General features: G+C 37.6%; 1 protein-coding gene across 1 annotated transcript in view; it reads left to right on the top strand.

The window, feature by feature from the left end:
* The window catches only part of RARB (retinoic acid receptor beta), a 708,755-nt gene that overhangs the window by 112,700 nt on the left and 576,159 nt on the right, over positions 1–19,896 (top strand). Inside the window, exon 3 of the mRNA XM_052001175.1 lies at positions 19,362–19,456. The gene's annotated coding sequence lies outside the window, so the exon portion shown is untranslated. The remainder of the gene's footprint in view (positions 1–19,361; positions 19,457–19,896) is intronic.

The raw sequence follows: 19,896 nt of genomic DNA, 5'->3' as shown, positions 1-19,896 counted from the left end.
TATTTATATGGGCAAATGTCACGAGAACCGGATATACCAAATAAATCTTTGCTGATTGATGAAATTTATAGAAATAGTTCATGGAGTTATATAAAGGCAAGACATACATTGCAATCAGGAGGTTCTGAGCCTTCTCCCAGTGCTAAAATTCAGTGATTTCTTCATCTGTACAATAAGAGGGATAGAATCTAGTGGTAGTTTCAAAGTTTGGATTGAGGACTACCAAGATTCTTTCAGAGGGTCTGCAAGGTGAAAATTATATTTCCATAATGACATTAAGATGTCATTTGCCTGTTAAAATTGTTGTTCAGTTCTTTCAGTTTTGTCTAACTCTTCATGACTTCATCTGGGGTTGTCTCAGCAAAGATACTGGAGTAGTTTATCATTTCTCCAGCTCATTTTACAGATGAGGAAACTGAGGCAAACAGGATGAAGTGATTTACAAAGGATCACATGTCTTGTAAGTGTCTGAAGTTGTATTTTAATTCAGATCTTCCTAACTGCAGGCCCCGCATTATATTCATGGAGCCATATATCTATTCCTATTAAACTACTCCTCCCTTTTGCAAATAAGCTTCTAGATGAGGCTAAATTTCTTTATGTACTCACCCAAAAAAGCATATCACAACAGACTGAATGCAAAAACAGATATGAGCCAGTTGTCTTCTATTAATTCAGACTTTAAAAGGATTTGTAAAAATATGTGAAAAATGCCATTCTTCTAATTTTTTGTTTTGAAAAATATAAGTATTTTCATTAAAATGGGTATTTGTTAACATGTAGTGAATTCTGTTATTATTTTTAAATGAGTTAATAAATATTTTGAAATCTCCCCATTTTAATTTCTAATAGTTCATAAATATTCTTAAAAATAAATTTCATAAATAAAAGCTCTTTGAGATCATCAATAATATTTAAGATTGTAAGGGAATTCTGAGACTAAAATATTTGAGAACTGCTTGTTTTTGATGATCTTTATTATTTCTTCTCCTTCTAACTATATTATTTAACTATATTATTCTAGTCTCCTATATTTGACATGTTTTCATTGCGTATAGGTAGAACAGAATGAGTGATAGCGCTGCTATCAGGATGTTCCTCTATTGCTGAATTTGATGGCTTTAGAAGTCATTTATTATTTTGAACCTCAGTTCCCTCATCTATAAAACGAGGAAGTAGATGATTTTTGGAGTTTCCTTCTGCTCTAGACTATTGATTGTATTAGATTGTGAGCCCCTCTAAGTCCATGACTGAATATCCACATCATCTATACCTGTCTGTAGTCAAGGATCCATCAGTGATGGTTTGAGGGGACTTCAAAGTTAGACCATCCCTATAACACGACTCGGATAAACATTTGGATGGGTGCCCATTGAGCGCAGGGCCACATCAGTCCTTGTCTTTACGCACAGTCCTGCCAGGCAGTAAAAGTTGGGTATTTGGGTGGGTTGGTGCAGGGCAGTGCATTGTTACAAGTGGCAGCTTGATGAGCACCAAGGTTAGGGCTGGATCCTTCTCCCAGAGAGCTCGCTTTTATCTAAGCTCCTTCTCGAGGCTCTTGCCTGACGCTGTCGGGATTGCTGTGTCTGCGGAAGGTTATAGGTGCAGTAGCTTTGGTGCCACCCCGTAGCCCGCGCGCAGCTGGCAGGATTCAGAGCCATGGTGGTGCTGGAAGCCATATGTGATGGCTGGACAGGTTTGTGCCTCCGCTCCAACAGGAGCCAACTCCGAGCAGCCGAGGTCCAGAGCCGTACAAGGCAGCATATGGCCTTCGGAGGCTCCGCAGCCAAAAGCCTTGCTATCCCTGAACATGTGGTGGGAGCCCCGGCCCCCCAGACTGCTCCCATCATGGATTCCTTTCATGCGCTGAGCTGCGGGAAGGGCCAAAGAAATGGCCTCTCCTCCAAGCAGATGTTCGTGTGCACTAAGTGAGCAAGCATAGGAGGAACTGGCACTCTCAAATGTGTTTTCAGTTGTGGCTGACGGCAGCTGGTAGGGAATCCAGTGAAATGCTTATTGTGTATTCTGGAAAAAAATAAAAATTAAAATGGGATAAATATAGACAAGGAGAGTATTTGTTCCTGTCACATAGGTGTAACCTTAAAAAAGATATCTTTTCCTCTACTTCTTCCTTTCTCCTTCTCCCTTTCCCTTCCCCCTTTTCTTCTTTTCTCTCTTTTCATCTCTTCTCTCCTTCTGTCTCCTGATCTCTCCTGCACTTTCTTTTAAGTCTCCTCCCTCCCTCCTTCCCCCCTTTCTCTTCTCCTTCCTCCCTCCCTCTCTCTCTTTCTCTGTTTCTTTTCTCTTTCCTCCTCTCCTGCTCTCTCATTCTCTCACTCTCACTATGTTTTTTTTTTTTTAATACTGGAAGCTAAAGGCTCTCACTTTTCCTCCCTACTTCTCTGATTGCTCCTTCTCTCGGACGTACAGTGATCATCTCTCTACCCCTATTATGAGTACTAGGCTCCCTAAATTCAAAGGGGCTTATCATCAAGTTGGCTGCAGGGAGATCAGTCTCTGATTTTTTTTCTGTCTCTGTCTCTGTCTGTCTCTCTCCTCTCTCTCTGTCTCTCTCTCGGCACTGGGAGAACTACCTACTAATAATAGTGATGAAAATGATGAAATGACTAGAAATTTCCATAAAAAGATAGAAAGAAACATATGGAAATGGAATTTTGCAAAATTGTTTAAACTAATGAACAGGTAAGACTTGAGTCAACTTAGGCATGTCACTTACTCTCACAAAATTCTATGGATAGAGTATGGATCTTGGAATCAGGAAGTCTTGAGTTCAAATTCTACTTACTAGCTATGTGACCCTGGGCATAGAGTTTTTAACTTCTCTCAGTCTCAGTTTCTTCATCTATAAAATAGGAATAGTAATAGCAATTATCTTGCAATTTTTTGTTACTTATGTACTCACCCAAAAAAGCATATCACTTGTGAACAATCAGTGAGTTAACAAAGTGCTTTTCAAAACCTTAATTTTCTGTATAAATGTCTCTATTAACGAAACACAATTGGGTATAGACATATTTCTTTAAACAGAAGAATAAGAGAGAAAGTAGACTAAGGGAAGACTAAGTCCTGTAGAGTCTCAGGCCTGAAGGTAACTTTTGAGGTTATTTAGTCACATCTATATCAGATCAGGAAGCATCTTTGCCACATCCCTAACAAAGGGATGTAAAGTCTCTGCTTGATGATCTCCAGCAAATGAGACACGTCATCTAAGAACCTATTGTACTTTGGGATAGCTCTAATTATTTAGATGTTTTTCCATATATTGTGTCAAACCGGTTTTTCTGTATCTTCCATTTCTTATCTCTTGTTCTTCCCTGTGAAGCCAAGGACCAATTTTGATCCCTCTGTCACAGATCTTTGAAGACCCTATCAGATCCCTATCTTCCCCCCACTCAGGTCTTTCATTATCCAGGCTAAATTCCCTAGTTCCATCAACTGATTCTTTTGCATCATTCTATGAACTCTTCCTCACCACCTCATTAGCATCTTATAAGTGACCTTATGCTTATAAATTGCCTCTTGCAATTCAGTACACAAAATATTTTTTTTTGTTTTGAACTTTCTTTTTTTATTATAGCTTTTTATTTACAAGATATATGCATGGGTAATTTTTCAGCACTGACAATTGCAAAACCTTTTGTTCCAACTTTTCCCCTCCTTCCCCCCACCCTCTCCCCCAGATGGCAGTAGACCAATAAATATAAAATATGTTAAAGTGTAAGTTAAATACAATATATGTATACATGTCTGTGCAGTTATTTTGCTCAGTACACAAAATATTAAAGGACTAGATGTAGTTAGCCCTCCAGTGAGGACTGGCTTCTTCAGCATATAATCTGAAAAAGTTCATGATCATTCACTGACTTATCTGCACTATAAAATGAGAATTAATGTTTGTACCTCTGATCTGGATCATTATAAGATCCTTAAGGGCCTTCCTTAATCATCAAAGAAAAAGTTAAGTTTGATTCAAGATTAGGGTTATGTGTATTTCATTGAAATAGTCATCTTTAAACAGTAGCAGTCAATATAGAGGTTGTATGATTAATTTCTGTGATTAAAATAAAACAAAAATTCAAATATGGTAATAGGTCTAAAACTCAGAAAAAGTATTATCTATAATTGGGTAATACTGGAAATCTTTCCCACAAGATCAGCAATAAAGGAAGGATGTCCATTATCCCCATTAGCATTTAATATAATTCTAGGGAAAAATTATCCATCATTAAAAGATATTTTTAAAAAGAACTACAATGATTAGGTTATTGTAATAACTAGAATATCTAAATTCTTAAATATGTGGGTTACTGGGATTCATATGGGAGTTAAGGAATGTGCCATACTATGAAATGGAAAAAAAAGATCAAGAAAGGTTTGCATAGTTATACCAATCAGACTCCCAAAAAACTACTTTACTGACCTAGAAAAAATAACAACAAAGTTCATATGGAAAAACGAAAGGTCAAGAATTTCAAGGGAATTAATGAAAAAAAAAATCAAATGAAGGTGGCCTAGCTGTACCAGATCTAAAATTATATTATAAAGCATCAGTTACTAAAACCATCTGGTATTGGCTAAGAAATAGACTAGTTGATCAATGGAATAGGTTAGGTTCAAAGGACCAAGCAGCCAATAACTTTAATAATCTGGTGTTTGACAAACCTAAAGACCCCAGCTTTAGGGATAAGAACTCACTGTTTGACAAAAATTGCTGGGAAAATTGGAAATTAGTGTGGCAGAAACTAGGTATTGATCCACACTTAACACCGTACACCAAAATAAGGTCAAAATGGCTTCATGACCTAGGCATAAAGAATGAGATTATAAATAAATTGGAAGAGCATAGCATAGTTTACCTCTCAGACTTGTGGAACAGGAAGGAATTTATGACCAAAGAAGAACTAGAGACCAGCAAGATGATTTCAGAAAGGCCTGCAGAGACTTACATGAACTGATGCTGAGTGAAATGAGCAGGACCAGGGGATCATTATATACCTCAACAACAATACTATATGATGATCAATTCTAATGCACATGGCCATCTTCAGCAATGAGACGAACCAAATCAGTTCCAATAGAGCAGTAATGAACTGAACAGCCACACTCAGGGAAAGAACTCTGGGGAGATAACTAAGAACCATTACATAGAATTTTCAATCCCTCTATTTTTGCTCGCCTGCATTTTGGATTTCCTTCATAGGCTAATTGTACACTATTTCAAAGTCCGTCTCTTTTTATACAGCAAATTAACTGTTGAGACATATATACTTATATTGTATTTAACTTATTCTTTAACATATTTAACATGTATTGGTCAACCTGCCATCTGGAGGAGGAAGTGGGGGGAAAGGAAGGAAAAAGTTGGAACAAAAGGATTTGCAACTATCAATGTTGAAAAATTACCTATGCATGTATCTTGTAAATAAAAAGCTATAATAAAAAAAGAAGAAAAAAAGAACAGTGAATAAAGAAAAGAAAAAAAAAAAAAGAAAGGTTTGCATAAAAGAACAGATGATTAATCCAAGATAGATTAAGGGAATTTAGTTGACACATCATTTAGTGCCTATTACAAGCAAGATACTATGCTAGGTCCTGATTTTACAGGGTCAAAAATCAAATCAGGATTCCCCTCAAAAAGTTTCTGTTCACTTAGAGGGAAACAATAAAGATAGTAAAAGCTGTAGGGAGACAAAGTAAAGTCAAGAAGAACACTTAACAATAACCAATAAAGGCAGAGAGTATCAGCCATTTTTTTTGGGGGGGGGATACCAAGTCTTCAGTGTACCTTTTAAGACTCTTCACAGTCTGAATTCCATTTGCTTTTCCATCTTTATTTCATATTATGCTGTCTCTGTTAGTCTGGTCAGCCATAGAAAGTGGGACTATGTCTCCCATGTGTCTCCACTTCTCATAGAAGATATTCCATTTCCTTCCTCCTTGAATTTGCACTGGTTATTTCTCAGTATCTATAATGCATCCTTTCTTCATCTCCATCTCTTCGAATATTTAGATTCCTTTGCGGCCCAGTTCTTACATAAGACCATAAGGAAATCACTGAGGAGGCAAAGGTAAAAGACAGTGGCTGTCCTCAAGGTCCTCCCATTCTAATATTCAAATTTAACTTGAATGCCTGCTATCATATGCACTCATTCTGGAATTATCTTCATAAAAATGACAAGTCATGACATCATGATTTTTAAGTGATAAACTTCATTTTGCTCAATCCATTCTCATCACTGTATTTCAATTCAGACAAAAGAATGATGAGTTTTGAAATTTTCTATCTCTTTATGAGTATCACACTGTCAAGCAAAATGCTAGTCCATTCAACATAGAATCAGGCCCATTAAAATAGAATTAATGATAAGTGGAATTGTTCATCTACTGCCAATAAAGTCTGATTAAAACACAACAGCTGTCTGTGGTTCAGGGAGGATGGAGAAAACTATAAAGGGCCATAAACTGGGCTCCTGCATCCTCCCATCCTGGTATATGCTTTTTCTGGTATATGCGTCTGAGTTACAAGGACGAGTGTGAGAAGGGTCTTATGGGATGGAAGGTCTCGTGTCTGAGTCCTGCCAGTTGTGAAGAGTGCCGTGGAGCCGGGAACATTCTAAGGGAGTCTCTGCTGCCAAAAAGAACTGAGCTGGCTACTTTACGAATCATTAAACAGGAGGAAGAAAAATGGATATACTCAGTCATGATGCTCGACTTTGGTTTTAAGTTCATAAAGCTTATTTGTTAGAGCTAAATCAAACAATGTTTTAGTTGTTGGTTCAGTCACATCTGACTCTTAATATTAGTTATTTGCTATATAGAATGATTCTTTCAGAGATAGGAGGAGAAATACAAAGAAATTTAGATGATATAAAAACAAAAGACTCCAATGAAATTTTATTCTTAAAGATGACATTATTGCTAAGTGAAATGAGCAGAACCAGCAACAACAAGATTATACAATGATCAATTCTAATGGACGTGGCTCTCTTCAACAATAAGGTGATTCAGTCCAATCCCCATAATCTTGTGATGGACAGAGCCCTCTACACCCAGAGAGAGGATTGTGGGAACTGTATGTGGACCACAACATAGCATTTCCACTCTTTTTGTTGTTCTTTGCTTGCATTTTATTTTCTTTCTTTTTTTTTCCTGTTTGATTTGATTTTTCTTGTACAGCAAGACAATTATATAAATATGTATGCACATATTGGACTTAACATATATTTATACCATGTTTAACATATATTGGATTATTTGCATCTCGGGGAGAGGATGGGAGAAGAGAGGAAATTGGAACACAAGGTTTTGCAAGAGTTAATGTTGAAAAATTATCTATGCATATGTTTTGAAAATAAAAAGCTTTAATTAAAAAAGTGATATCATTGATTTTTCATTGTCAACTAATAAGGTCTCCAGTGGAGTGCCCCAGGAATCTGTCTCATCCTGATATGTTTAACATTTTTCTCAAAGACTTGGATGATACATATATATGACAGATGAGGAAACTGAGGCAAACAGGGTGTAGGGATTTGTCCAAGGTATTTCAGCTGGCTGAATTCGAGAATAGGAAGATTAGTCTTCCAGACTCCAGGTTCAGCACTCTATCCATTGCACCACCTAGCTGTTTAAATATGTCCTAAAGGGATTCAAAAATTCACCTTTACAAATCCAAAACTAGGGAAGATTTGTTTGGATTGCAGTTTGAAGAAAAAAGAGATACTTGGGATTTTGGCATATTTAAAACTCAATGTAAGTCAACAGTGTGATATTGGAATAAAATAAAATAAAACAAGAAATGTGATCTTAGATTATATCAGAGAGTCATAATAAAGTGCTTAGGAATAAGCAGATGGTAACCCTGGAAAGAACATGTCTGGAGTATTACTTCTAGGCAGTACATTTTAGAAAGTTCAATCCTAAGCTGGACACTGTTCACACTCAAGGAATGAGAATGGTGAAAGGGTTTGAGTTCATCTCCCATGAGGATCCATTGGAAGAACTGGGGTTGTTTAGTCTGGAGAAGATTAAGGGGAGATATGAAAACATTTTAAGTATTTAAAGAGCCAGCATGTGCAGGAGAATTCAGACTCGGTTTATTTTACCCTAGAGGATAAATGCTAAAGCAATGGGTAGAAGTTAGCACAATGCCTGGAAGATAGTGAATTTATATTTGATGGGAGGGGGGATTGCCAGCGATGAGAGCTATCACAAGTCAAATGGGCTGCTTTGGAAAGTTATTGTTCTCCCTCATTGACAATCTTCAAACAAAGACTAGTGCCCTTGTTGGGTGTGTTGTAGAGGAGATTATTTGAAAGGAATGGATTGACCACTGCTGTCAAACTCAACCAGAAATGGGGATCCTAAGCATATAGAAGGACTGTATATTCACTTAGAAAACCACATTTTATATGTTTTTCTTTCTTTTTTTTTTTTTTTTATAAATTTTTTTATTTAATAATTACATTATATTTACACTCATTTCTGTTCCGATTTTTTTTTCCCCTCCCTCCCTCCACCCCCTCCCCTAGATGGCAAGCAGTCCTTTATATGTTGGATATGTTGCAGTATATCCTAGATACAATATATGTTTGCAGAACCGAACAGTTCTCTTGTTGCGTAGGGAGAATTGGATTCAGAAGGTATAAATAATCCGGGAAGAGAAACAAAAATGCAGATAGTTCACATTCGTTTCCCAGTGTTCTTTCTTTGGGTGTAGCTGCTTTTGTCCGTCATTTATCAATTGAAACTCAGGTCTCTTTGTCAAAGAAATCCACTTCCATCAAGATATGTCCTCATACAATATCGTTGTCGAAGTGTATAATGATCTCCTGGTTCTGCTCATTTCACTTAGCATCAGTTCATGTAGGTCTCTCCAAGCCTCTCTGTATTCATCCTGCTGGTCATTTCTTACAGAACAATAATATTCCATAACATTCATATACCACAATTTACCCAGCCATTCTCCAATTGATGGGCATCCATTCATTTTCCAGTTTCTAGCCACTACAAACAGGGCTGCTACAAACATTTTGGCACATACAGGTCCCTTTCCCTTCTTTAGTATTTCTTTGGGATATAAGCCCAATAGAAACACTGCTGGATCAAAGGATATGCACATTTTGATAATTTTTTGGGCATAATTCCAGATTGCTCTCCAGAATGGTTGGATTCGTTCACAACTCCACCAACAATGCATTAGTGTCCCAGTTTTCCCGCATCCCCTCCAACATTCATCATTATTTTTTCCTGTCATCTTAGCCAATCTGACAGGTGTGTAGTGGTATCTCAGAGTTGTCTTAATTTGCATTTCTCTGATCAATAATGATTTGGAACACTCTTTCATATGAGTGGTAATAGTTTCAATCTCATCCTCTGAAAATTGTCTGTTCATATCCTTTGACCATTTATCAATTGGAGAATGGCTTGATTTCTTATAAATTTGAGTCAGTTCTCTATATATTTTGGAAATGAGGCCTTTATCAGAACCTTTAACTGTGAAAATGTTTTCCCAGTTTGTTGCTTCCCTTCTAATCTTGTTTGCATTAGTTTTATTTGTACAAAGGCTTTTTAATTTGATGTAATCGAAATTTTCTATTCTGTGATCAGTAATGGTCTCTAGTTCATCTTTGGTCACAAATTTCTTTCTCCTCCACAAGTCTGAGAGATAAACTATTCTATGTTCCTCTAATTTATTTATAGTCTCGTTCTTTATGCCTAGGTCATAGACCCATTTTGATCTTATCTTGGTATATGGTGTTAAGTGTGGGTCCATGCCTAATTTCTGCCATACTAATTTCCAATTATCCCAGCAGTTTTTATCAAATATTGAATTCTTTTCCCAGAAGTTAGGGGCTTTGGGTTTGTCAAACACTAGATTGCTATAGTTGACTATTCTGTCTTGTGAGCCTAGCCTTTTCCACTGATCCACTAATCTATTTCTTAGCCAATACCAAATGGTTTTGGTGACTGCTGCTTTATAATATAATTTTAGATCAGGTACAGCTAGGCCACCTTCATTTGATTTTTTTTTCATTAATTCCCTTGAGATTCTCGACTTTTTATTGTTCCATATGAATTTTGTTGTTATTTTTTCTAGATCAATAAAATATTTTCTTGGAAGTCTGATTGGTATAGCACTAAATAAATAGATTAGTTTAGGGAGTATTGTCATCTTTATTATGTTCGCTCGGCCGATCCAAGAGCACTTAATATTTTTCCAATTATTTAAGTCTGACTTTATTTGTGTGGAGACTTTTTTATAATTTTGCTCATATAATTCCTGACTTTCCTTTGGTAGATAGATTCCCAAATATTTTATGGTATCAACAGTTATTCTGAATGGAATTTCTCTTTGTATCTCTTGCTGTTGGGTTTTGTTGGTGATGTATAAAAATGCTGAGGATTTATGGGGATTTATTTTGTAGCCAGCTACTTTGCTAAAATTATGAATTATTTCCAATAGCTTTTTGGTAGAATCTCTGGGGTTCTCTAGGTATACCATCATATCATCTGCAAAGAGTGATAGTTTGGTTTCCTCATTGCCTACTCTAATTCCTTTTATATCTTTCTCGACTCTTATTGCCGAGGCTAGTGTTTCTAATACGATATTAAATAATAATGGTGATAGTGGGCAACCTTGCTTCACTCCAGATCTTACTGGGAAAGGTTCCAGTTTTTCCCCATTGCATATGATGCTTACTGATGGTTTTAAATATATGCTCCTGACTATTTTAAGGAAAAGTCCATTTATTCCTATGCTCTCAAGTGTTTTTATTAGGAATGGATGTTGGATTTTATCAAATGCTTTTTCTGCATCTATTGAGATGATCATGTGGTTTTTGTTTGTTTGGTTATTGATATAGTCAATTATGTTAATAGTTTTCCTAATATTGAACCAGCCCTGCATTCCTGGTATAAATCCTACTTGGTCATAGTGTATTATCCTGGTGACAATTTTCTGTAATCTTTTTGCTAATATTTTATTTAAGATTTTAGCATCAATATTCATTAGGGAGATTGGTCTATAATTTTCTTTCTCTGTTTTCAGCCTACCTGGTTTAGGTATCAGTACCATATCTGTGTCATAAAAGGAGTTTGGTAGGACTCCTTCAATCCCTATTTTTTCAAATAGTTTATATAACATTGGAGTTAATTGTTCTTTAAATGTTTGGTAGAATTCACATGTAAATCCATCTGGTCCTGGGGATTTTTTCTTAGGGAGTTGATTGATAGTTTGTTCTATTTCTTTTTCTGAGATGGGACTGTTTAGGATATTTACTTCTTCCTCTGTTAGTTTGGGCAAGCTGTATTTTTGGAGGTATTTTTCTATTTCATTTAAGTTGTCGAATTTATTGGCATAAAGTTGGGCAAAGTAACTCCTAATTATTGCTCTAATTTCCTCTTCGTTAGTGGTGAGTTCTCCCTTTTCATTTTTAAGACTAACAATTTGATTTTCCTCTTTCCTTTTTTTAATCAGATTTACTAAGGGTTTGTCTATTTTGTTGGTTTTTTCATAGAACCAACTCTTAGTTTTATTAATCAATTCAATAGTTTTTTTACTTTCAATTTTATTGATCTCACCTTTTACTTTTAGAATTTCAAGTTTAGTGTTTGACTGGGGGTTTTTAATTTGTTCCTTTTCTAGCATTTTTAATTGCAAACCCAATTCATTGACCTTCTCTTTCTCTATTTTATACAAATAGGCCTCTAGAGATATGAAATTTCCCCTTATTACCGCTTTGGCTGCATCCCATACATTTTGGTATGATGTCTCATTATTATCGTTTTCTTGGGTGAAGTTATTAATTATGTCTATGATTTGCTGTTTTACCCAATCATTCTTTAGTATGAGATTATTTAGTTTCCAATTATTTTTTGGTCTACTTCCCCCTGCTTTTTTGTTGAATGTAATTTTCATTGCATCGTGGTCTGAAAAGGATGCATTTACTATTTCTGCCTTACTACATTTGAGTTTGAGGTTTTTATGTCCTAATATATGGTCAATTTTTGTATAGGTTCCATGAACTGCTGAAAAGAAAGTGTATTCCCTTCTGTCTCCATTACATTTTCTCCAGAGATCTATCATATCTAGCTTTTCTAGTATTCTGTTTACCTCTTTGACTTCTTTCTTATTTATTTTCTGGTTTGATTTATCTAATTCTGAGAGTGCAAGGTTAAGATCTCCCACTATTATAGTTTTACTGTCTATTTCTTCTTGCAGCCCTCTTAGTTTCTCTTTTAAGAATTTAGATGCTACCCCATTTGGTGCATATATGTTTAATATAGATAGTGCTTCATTATCCATGCTACCCTTTAGCAAGATATAGTGTCCTTCCTTATCTCTTTTAATTAGGTCAATTTTTGCTTTAGCTTGATCTGAGATCAGGATGGCTACCCCTGCTTTTTTGACTTCACCTGAAGCATAGTAGATTTTGCTCCAACCTTTTACCTTTAACCTGCATGTATCTCCCCGCTTCAGGTGTGTTTCCTGTAAACAACATATTGTAGGATTCTGGCTTTTAATCCATTCTGCTAACCGCTTCCTCTTTATGGGGGAGTTTACCCCGTTCACGTTTATGGTTAGAATGACCAATTCTGTATTACTTGCCATCTTGTTAACCCCGGTTTATGCTTTCCTCCCTTCTTTCCCCTTTCCCCCCTTCCAAGTAATAAGCTTGTGAGCACCCCTTGCTTCTCACAGCCCTCCCTTTTTAGTGTCCCTCCCCCCGCCTTAGAGTTCCTCCCCCTATCTTACCCCTTTCCCTCCCAGTTCCCGTATTCCCTTCCGCTTAGCTTATTCCTTCCCTTTCCACTTTTCCCTTCTCACTTTTCAATGAGATGGGAGAAGTTTCACCATAGATTGAATATGTCTTAAGATTTTTCACTTAAAGCCAATTCTGAAGGCAGTAAGATACCCACTATATTCATCCCCCTCCATTCTTTCTCTCAGATATAATAGGTTTCCTATGCCTCTTCATGAGATGTACTACCCCCACTTTACCCTTTTTCTGGTACAATGTCCTTTCCACATCAATTTCTAGAACAAGGTATACATGTATTCTTTATACATCTATATAGTCAAAATATAGTTCCCAAGATTAATCTTTACCTTTTTAGATTTCTCTTGAGTTCTATATTTGTAGATCAAACTTTTTGTTAAGTTCTGGTTTTTTCATCAGAAATAGATGAAATTCGCTTACTTCGTTGAATGTCCATCTTCTTCCCTGGAAAAAGATGCTCATTCTTGCTGGGTAAGTTATTTTTGGTTGCATACCAAGTTCCTTAGCCTTTCGGAATATCATATTCCAGGCCCTTCGATCTTTTAATGTGGATGCTGCCAGATCCTGGGTGATCCTTATTGTGGCTCCTTGATACTTGAATTGGGTTTTTCTAGCCGCTTGCAATATTTTTTCTTTCACCTGAGGGTTCTGGCATTTGGCCACTATATTCCTTGGTGTTTTGATTTTAGGATCCCTTTCAGTGGGTGATCGATGAATCCTTTCAATGTTTATTTTTTCCTCTGTTCCTATGACTTCTGGGCAGTTCTCTTTGATGATTTCCTGGAAGACAGTGTCCAGGCTCTTTTTTTCATCATGTTTTTCTGGGAGTCCAATGATTCTCAGATTGTCTCTCCTGGATCTGTTTTCCAGGTCTGTTGTCTTCCCCAGAAGGTATTTCACATTTTTCTCCATTGTTTGATTTTTTTGGATTTGCTTGACTGATTCTTCTTGTCTCCTCGAGTCATTCAATTCCACTTGTTCAATTCTGATTTTCAGTGAAGTATTCTCTTCACTCACTTTTTTAAAATCTTTCTCTAATTGTCCAATTGAGTTCTTTTGTTCTGTGGAATTTTTTTCCATTTCGCCAATTTTGTTTTTTAGAGAGCTGTTTTCTGTTTCCAGTTCACTAATCCTATTTTTCAAGGATTTTACTTCTTTATCCACTCTCTCTTTAACTGACTTCTCCAGGCTCTTTTCCCATTTTTCTTCTAGCTCCCTTGTGAGAGCCTTTTTAATCACTTCTATGAGGTTCATCTGTGCTGAGGAACAGACGATCTCCTCCTTTGGGGAATCACCTGGGGACTGCCTGTTTTTAGTCTCCTCAGGATTTAGAGTCTGCTCTCTATCTGTATAGAAGCTGTCAAGGGTTAAAGTCCTCTTCAGCTTCTTGCTCATTCTGTCTATTAATCAGAGATAAACTACCAAAGAAAAACAGAAAAAACTGGAGTCTTTCTTTGGGGGGGGGGGGCTGGGTGTGTTATCGAGCTTCCTCTACAGACTGCAGGTGGCAGCAGTGAGGCACTAGCAGGACTGTGCTGCGCCTGCGCTCTGAGATCCCAAAGCGTGCTGAGTCACTGAGGGGGGGAAGGGGGGGGGGGCAGGTCCTGAGAGAGTCCAGCTGTTTGCGGTTGTATTCTTCAGCCCCGGTGTTTTTAGCTTCTCTGCTGGGCTGTTGACTTGCTGCAGGTTCCAAACCTGTAGCGAAGCTCTCCCCGCAGAGACGGCTACGATCACTCCCCACCCCCTCTCAGCTCTGCTCCCGTGTTCTCACTGCCGCTGCCCTCAGCCTGCGCCCGATCTAAAACCGCCCCAGCCCTCCAGTAAAGACAGACCTTTCTTGGCGGATCTCAAGGATGGCTTCTCTTGGTAACTATTTGTGGGTTTTTTTCAGTCAAGCATTGATTCAGAGGCTTGTAATGAAGTGGATAGTGAGAGAAAGCGCGGAGCTTATGCAACTGTGAGCCTCCTCTCCGCCATCTTAACCGGAAGTCTATATGTTTTTCTTTCATTAATATATCAGTACATTAAAATAAAATATTTTAATCTGGTTGGGGTTTCACTCAATGGCCAGTAGCAGGAGCCTACAGGCTATGTTTGCCTCTAGACCAGATGAATACTCCTCTGCTTCTTTGTATAGGTCAAGATGTGGATTCTGCTATGCTGATTAGTTGTACTCTCTGGAAGGGAGAAGAAAAGGTTTCTATTGAGAAATATAGGTTATATGAAAACAAAAGATGTTAATAAAAAATGTATTTATAGGAAAAAAAACTGAGGGGTGGGGGAAATGAGGGGAAATTTTGGAACAGAAGGTTTGGCAAGGGTCAATGTTGAAAAAATTACCCATGCATATATTTTGTAAATAAAAAGATATAATAATAAAAATAATATAGAAAAAAACAAGCAGATCATTGCTTTAAGATTAGCTGCTTTTGAGAGTTGGCATGGGAAGGGGGGGGTCTCTGATGATCTGGGGTAAGAGGAAGCGGGGAGGTCAAATGTTGTGAAGAGTGATGGGGTGTGCTCCCAGATAGTGTTGTTGTGGTTCTCCTGGTTACTTTTCTCCTAAATCATGTCAGTTTTGCTCTAGCCCAGGTGAAGGACATGGCTTTTGTGAAATCAAATAGTTTTATGTTGGTTAATGATTTCCCCTTGTCTTCATTTTCCTGTATTCCAGGGATACCTGATGGGAATACCTTGATTGATACAATATTTGATAAAGCTTTGCTGAAATAACAATATAGCAATAAATTTCATTTTAATTAATATTTAATATTAAAATTAATTGAGCTTATTTAATGGTTACATTATGTTGATGATTGCTATTAATAATCATTTCATTTTAATCAATTTAATTTTAATAACAAATAGCAATAACTAGCCTTTCTATAGTGCTTTAGGTTTTTCAAAGTACTTTATGTATTATTTCATTTCTTCATCACAATATCACTGGAAGATAGATGCTGTTATTAGTGTTCATTTTACAAATGAAGAGAAATTGAGACAGAGAAGTGAGGTGACTTTTCTGAGTCAAGGTTTGAACTCAAGTCTTCCTGATTCCAAATCCATCAGACTACCCACTGTATCCCCGATATCTGTGCCCAGTCCATGTATCCTGACAGAGCTCATTAAGAATCCTCTGCTAATGACCCCGGACACCTTTGTCCCTTCCCAGCAGAAAAAAAACTTTAAGAGATCTGAGGGCTGAGGTTCTCCGTCACTGACGAGATCATAGGTTTACAGGATCAAAGGGCTGAGCTCTGAAAAGATGTGTCAAACATGACTGAAACAATTAACAAAGGAGATCAATAAAGCTCAGAATGAGTCCACCTCCTTCCTTTTTGAGATGAGGAAACAAAGCCCCCCTTCAGGTAAGTGATGTCCATGAGTTTACCCAAATAATTAATGACAGTCAGAAATAAAATTTAGGTCCTCAGATTCTGAATTTGATCTCATTCCACCACTCCAGATCCAGATGCACTGAAGAAACTGGGTCCCATCCTGACCCCTTCCCAGCTCTACTTTTGAGAACAGTTAATTAGCCTTTCCTCCTGACCTATGGCAAATAAAGGACGGACTCCTGGGTGTTCTTTTGGGAGAGATATTGAAGTAGAGGTGCAGTGTCCAAAGTTTTCAAAGGAGAGTAATCTCCAGGACCTCTCCAGTTCTTGGCGAGCCATTGGTGCACTACCTACTGACCTACTGCCATTTTGATAACACTCATTTATATGCAGCATATTGGGGCCTTTTCCCATTTCTCTCACCTGTAAAATGAGAGGGCTGGCCCAGAAGATCTCTAAGGTCCTTTCTGGTGCTAACTTTCTATGACTCTGTGGCTATTATATTTAAATAACACACTAAGAAGGTCAGAGTGGTTTAAAGATGACATTTTTACTGCTTCTAATCTTTTCATAGTTTTGAATATTTATATCACCCCAGTGGCTTTACAAGCCACAGCCATTCATCTTAGAGTTTTCTGTGCATTTGGACAAAGCATCCACAAGGCTCAAATTCCTATTTTATTTTTTAAAATGGGGTCAACTATCTATTATTATATTCAGAAGGAGAATTATTTGTTAATAAAAAGAGCTTTTTAAAAAAATGACTATGAGTCTATGGCTAATTCATTTAAATGAAGAATCAAAACCTCTAGTGGAATTGAATCACAATTTAGTGTCTTTCTATAATAGTATATATGAGGAATTCCAAGGTGTAAAGACAGCACTGATCTAGGGTCAGACTGAAAGAATTAACCTGATGACAGAGGATTTGGCTTTAAACCCCAGCTTTGCTCCTCGCTATCTGTGTAACTTTGGACCAACTGATTTCCCTTTTCCCACCTCAGTTTTCTCCTCTGCAAAATGAGATATGGTCCTGAAGGCGCCCTACAGTTTGAGGAAATGGGAGTTAGATCACAGGGTCATGAGCCATGTCTATCAGTAAGATTTTTTCTTTTTTGGCGGGGAGGGAGGAGATGGTGGTGAGGCAATTGGAGTTAAATGACTTGCCCAGAGTCACAAAGTATATATCTGTGGTCAGATTGGAACTCAGAAAGATGACTTTAAAACTCCCACTTCTATTCCATCCACTGTGAAATTGTCCTAATAGCATATGATCCTGGGGAAAGTCACTTAATCTCTCTATCACAATTTCCTCAGCTTTGAAATCGGGATAATAATACCCACTACCTCCTACAGCTATTTTGAGGTTCAAACGAAAAACTGGAGTCGGTTCAGTATGATCCAAAAGTCAACTTTAGCTGCTACTTGGTTTTGAACAGTCCCACAAGCTAAGAATGATTGTAATTGTGAGTTCTTTGAAGACAGGGACTGTCTTTTGCCTCTTTCTGTATCACCAGAACTTAGCACAGTGCTAGCACATAGTAGGTGCTTAATGGATATTTGTTGACCAAGAATGGTTTTTACCTTTTAAAAATAAAAAAGAGATGTAAAGTCAGATTTGGTCCACAATTGGGCCATTGCTTGCTGATCCCTGAGTTTAAATTTCATTTCAAACTAATACCATGTAAATCTTAATTATTATTAATAAAAACATGTGTGTGGTATATGTATTCACATATATTTACTCTCTTTATAGAAATATAATTTCTTCGTCATAGAAACTCCCACCTGACCACAGATTACAGCCTGTCTAGATGACCTGGTAGGAAGAGTAGTGTGAGGCTTCGATCATGCAGCAAATTTAGGGTTACAGACCTAAAGGTGACCTGACACAAAATCCTAATTTTGCAGAGAAGGAAGCTGGGGTCATGAAAGGTGAGGCGTATTGATGCTACTTCTCAAAATAATGGCATTATTTGACATTTAGTGGGAGTCATTCCAGCAAGTAGGAGGTGATCTTTTTTTCTTAGAGAGACAGACACACACACAGAGACACAGAAACAGAGACAGGCAAAAAGACACACAGAGAGACGGAGAGAAAGACAGAGAAAAAGTGAGACAGTCAGAGGTCAGACACAGAGACATCAAGAGAGGCAGACAGAGGCAGAGAGAAGGAAGAGAGAAAGGAGGGACAGACAGATATGAAAAAAGAGGTGATTAAAAATAAACATTCCTCCATCTTTACAAGGTTGCTCTAGATGTCCTATTGAACACATTCCAAGTTTAGTTTCTTTTAGTATTGTTTACTTGTACTTCAAACATTATTTAAATTAAAATCTCCCAGAGCTTATAGACTTATGTCATCAATACTTTCCCAGGTAGCTCCAGATTTCAGAAGCCGTGTTTTTGAACTGCACATTCGTTTCCTCAGCTCAGATTTCTGCCTCAGATAAGGACCAGTGAGGTCTGAGAGTTACAACCATGAATAGGGAGGCTCACTTTCCCAGAGCAGCCTTTACACTTCTCTGGCTTGAGCCCTTTCCGAGAGTCTGCTACTCCACAATTCCCAGGCGTGAAAACCCTGGAAGGAAGGTTGTAAATACCACTCTTGATATAATTGCATTTTTAATACCTTCTTTTATAATTGACTAGAGAGATTTTTAAAAAATTAGAAAGCAAAAAAAAAATTCAATGGTAAGAGGTTTTTATATTTATTGTTTCATACTTGCTTTATCTTCATCTCATAGGTTACAAGATTAAAATGAATCTTCTCGTAAGGGAGAAGAAATTAACTCTGGATTAAAGACCAAAGGATCATATTGGTTATTGCAAACTTTAGATCTCTTTACAAATAGATGTAATTCTGCAAGTGAGCTGAGAAGCAAAATGGGACACAAGTATGTGCACTAAGGAGAGAATAGGACCCATCATTAATATCCATAGAATCTTCCTCAAGGGAAACTTAGTATTTTGTTTGGGAGGCTCCCCACCGCTTCCCCGGGATGTTCTCTTTGAAGAGTGCAATGATAAATAATACAGCTTTTCTCAGTTGTGATTTTGCCAAAAGGCATTGTTGGAGTTTTTGTCTACACGGGGACTCTTCTCTGCGCCCCCTGTTCCTCTCCAAAGAAAGGGCAGATGAAGCAGCAGTTCTTCCTAGAGTAAAAAACTCCAGTTCCTCGCTTTGATGTTGTTCCTGTGGTTGTTTTTCTGCCCCTGCCAGACACTGCTGACACCAGCTGTGCAGCTGGGAAAGTTATAGAAGATGCGCTCCGTGGATGAGTTAATATAACAGAGATTATTTGGCAAGTCTTCCTGGTAAGTGTACCCCCTCGATTATATTTCATTTTTTACAACTTGGAAAATTCAAATTACTCTCTTTTTTCTTGGCTGCGTACTTGCCCAGGGATCATATCATAGGCTATGAACTTTTATTATTTTGATTAAGTTGGATTTGATTCTTGCCCGGGCCTTGTATGGAAGTCGACAGAGCATCTTTGTTGCCCCTCTGTGCCTTTCTCAGTGGAGCTTGTCATTTTTCCGTGTTGCCGTTGCGATGTGGCTGTGTTTGGCAGTAGTGGAACCATCATTTACTGGAGAGCTGACACAGGAAGCGTTCTGATCGGGTCTGGACCGGGCGTCCGTTTCGATGGAGATGCCAAACTTGCCTCTTCAAACTGCTGTGGCCAAAGGCGTCCCTCTGGGGAGGGGGTGGGGGGCTCCCATCTCTGGGCTTCAGATACCCCGCGATTTTTGTG

Source organism: Antechinus flavipes, chromosome 5, assembly GCF_016432865.1.
Source record: "Antechinus flavipes isolate AdamAnt ecotype Samford, QLD, Australia chromosome 5, AdamAnt_v2, whole genome shotgun sequence".
NCBI lineage: Eukaryota > Metazoa > Chordata > Mammalia > Dasyuromorphia > Dasyuridae > Antechinus > Antechinus flavipes.
Note: the sequence above shows the minus strand (reverse complement) of the source record. Positions and strands in the feature narration are given on the sequence as shown.